This window comes from Notamacropus eugenii, chromosome X (genome assembly GCF_028372415.1).
Source record: "Notamacropus eugenii isolate mMacEug1 chromosome X, mMacEug1.pri_v2, whole genome shotgun sequence".
In the NCBI taxonomy this organism is placed as follows: Eukaryota; Metazoa; Chordata; class Mammalia; order Diprotodontia; family Macropodidae; genus Notamacropus; species Notamacropus eugenii.
Window position 1 is genome coordinate 24,535,838 of NC_092879.1, and position 3,443 is coordinate 24,539,280.

The 3,443-nt window shown below is 45.4% G+C and overlaps 1 pseudogene; it reads left to right on the forward strand.

The window, feature by feature from the left end:
• Positions 1 to 1,105: 1,105 nt before the first annotated feature.
• LOC140516285 (fizzy-related protein homolog pseudogene) lies at positions 1,106 to 3,228 on the forward strand (annotated as a pseudogene).
• Positions 3,229 to 3,443: the final 215 nt, after the last annotated feature.

Here is a 3,443-nt window from a genome sequence, read left to right on the forward strand (position 1 = left end):
TTTCTGGACATATCCAGGCCATTCCCTTAAGACTGAGGCATCTCCTCCTAGGCTGTTCATTAGGGGCAAATCGCCTCCTCCCCCAACCTATCTCTCAAAAGACCTATTCTCCCAGACTTAACCTCATCTCTTCTACCACCAAAGGCAGAGATATCACCAGTTTGAGCTCTGGCCCAACCTTCTTCTTGGACCAAGATCCTGAAAGATATCTCCCAGAGGTTGACCTGGGTCATCAGCTTGATGAATCAAGGCCCTGAGTTCAGAGGGCCCCAAGCTGGCCCTAGCATCTCCCAGTGGCACAAAGGAAAGGTTTTGCCATTGTGAATTCTTTTCTACTCTCAGTATCAACAGTCAGTAAGTTACTTTGTGTCCTTGCTTTCTTTCCTGGACAGCACCCCAGCTCTTCTCCATCTTCCCTGACCAAGATCTCCCAAAGTGTCTCTTCTCAGACTGAGATTGGCTGTTGGTTTTTGTGGGCCCTGAGCCACAACCTGCCTTCACTCAGCCTTCACTGAGATCATAAAAGAACTCTCCCCTTGGACTCACTGACCATTTTCCCCTGGACTGAGATCCCAAAAGGTGTCCCATATTAGACTTATTTTAAGCCATCTAAACTCTTGAATTCAGGCTCTGAATGCCAAGCCATTGTAACCTCACTTTCTCTACATACTGAGATGACAGCCATCCCATGCTGACTTTAGATATTCTCCCCAGGACAGAGATTCTAAAAGGTTTCTCACAGATTGATCTTGGCTTTTCCCTCTAGAACCAAGATCCCACCTGGCATCTTATTTCTCAGACTGATCTTGAATATCACCCCTCCTGGATCCAGCACTGGAATCCCAGGCTGCCTCAGTCCATAGACCTTTTTTCAGAGTAAGAGCACCTGAAATGTATGACTCTATTTGTATGTGGGTCCATTCATCACGTGTCCATCTGTCTGTCTTAGTCTGTTCTGCCCTTCCATTGTTAGACCTCCAACTTTAAATGTCACTTTCTTACTCCGAGTGAACTTGAACAAGGGTTGTGTCCTGACCTGCCTCAGGGTGAGACCACAGGAAAAACCCCAGGAGATCCTAGGAGACTTGACTGAGGTGGAGCTAACATGAATTGGAGTTTGGCACTTCCCGGTTCTCCAATGTCCTCTTTAAAAAAAACCAAAACATGGAGGCTGATTCATTCCCTCCAGAGCTAGAGCCATCGGAAGCACCTTAGACTATATGAACCTGAGAAACTACCCAAGCAGAAACAGAAAATCAAAGGTGCTGATACAGTTTAGGGGGGTGTTGCGGTTTTAGGGACGCTTCAAGGACCAGAGTACTGGACAAGTTTGTCTTGAATGGATTCACAGACTCAAGCATTCTTTAAGTCAAGTTAGCAAAGATTTATTGTTATGCATTTCAGTGAGCAAAAGTTCTTAAAGAACCTGTGACCTTAAAGAGGTACAAGTAAAGATTATGTAAGATAAACAATGGTGAAATGTGCCAAATATGCTAACTAGGTGATGTGGGGTGGGATTAGGGAGTGGTTAAGGATTGGTCAGTTTTTAAAGGAACGTGAACCTTTTGTATCTACTGTGAAGGTGTTTTACCCAGAGTTCACCCAAGGTGGGGTGGCACAGGGAGGTATTGTTTTTAGGCCTACCACATCACTAAGTCAGGGCTGACTGAGGAATGCCCAGTCTGCCACTCATCAATGTTTTGTTTGACAAGATAGATGAAGGGAGTATACATATATCTAAAGCCTAAGGTATATATAATGAGGAGTCCAGAGTGTATGTAACAAGGTAGGGAGTTGGTACTGACAATCCAGTGGAATTCTTACAGGTACAGCTTGTTACTGTACTAGGGAGAGAGAAAGAAGCGTTTTGCTGGGGCCCACTCATGAGTAATTGCTAGGCATAGTGTCCTTGGGCTGGGGAGAAGCTGCCAGGGATAGTGTTTTGCAGATAAGGAGAATTATGGTCTTGAAATTGGGGTCCAAGCACAGGCACCCAGCCACCCAATCAGTGCCACTTCAGGCAATGGCAAAGTTAACCTAGTCTATACTGCCTTGTTGAAGAATGAACTATTAGAAGCTGGGACTGAGAATGTCCAGGATCCAAAGACAGAGGGGCCTATGGCTGCAGCCTTGGACTTCACACAAAAAGAATCTCTTCACTTATGTTCACATAACTAAGTGCTGGAGACCTGATGCCAGCCAAGAAGCCTGTCCTTACATCTTATCTCCCATTAGCAAGAAAAGCCAGACGTTACTAGCATCTCAACAGAAACTGACCAGAAAAATCCCCCAAAGCCCTTGAGGTCCCTGAACTCCAAAATGACTTCTACCTGAACCTACTAGACTGGTCTTTCCTTAAACATCATCACTGTGGGCCAGGGCATGCATGCTTCAATGCTTCTACATTCCAAGAGACCAAGCTGTGTAACTTATCTATGGAAAGAGATTGTGTGACCTCCATGGGCTGGTCTGAACAGGGTAACTTGGTAGCAGTTGGCACAAATAAAGACTTGGTACAGATCTGGGATGCAACTGCAGAAAAAAATACTGTGTAAAGTGGAGGGTCATGTAGCTAGAGTCAGTGTGCTCATGAGCTCGCCTGGTATGCAAACCAGATTTCCTCTGGAAGCCAAGACAGAATGATCTTCTAGGCATCCCCCTGGCAGTCCAAATGCTGACCACAGGGTCGCAAGCAGGAGGTGTATAGGCTAAAGTGGTCCACAGATCACCAGCTGCTGGCCTCAATGGAAATGACAATACAGTTCTGGTCTGGAGCCTCTGTAATTTAAGGCCTATCCATAGATACACCAAGTATGTGGTAGCTGTGACAGCTATCTCATAGTCTCCCTCCAACATGGCCTATCAGGTGATGGGACATCAGATGGGTATATCCGCTTCTAGAATATGCTGACAGGGCAGCCCTGCCACCACATTGATACTGGTTCCCAAGTGAGCAACCTGGCCTAGTCCAGATACAACAATGAGCTGGTCAGCACCCATGAATATGCTCAAAACTAGATCACCATCTGGGAATACCTTTCCTTGACCCAAGCAGCCAAACTCACAGACCATACCTACCAAGTTTTGTATCTGGCAGTGTCTCCTGATAGAAAGGCCTTAGTTACAGGGGCTGGAGAGGAGACCTTGAGATTTTGGAATGTTTTTCACAAAACACATTCAGCAAAGGAATCTGCATTTGTTCTCAGTTTCTTCACTAAAATCCAATAACTCCTCAACTTCACATCCAGGATCACACTAACTAATCCTCATGAATGGAATCTCAGTGATCAACTGGAATGGAAAAGAGGTGGTATGGGCAGGTGGACCTGGAGAAACTTTTGAGATTATTATTAAATTCCTAACTGTGACAGTTGTTGACTAATTTTGGGGTAGGGTACATGGTTGGGAGGAACCACTTAGAGATTAAGATATCATTCTTCTCA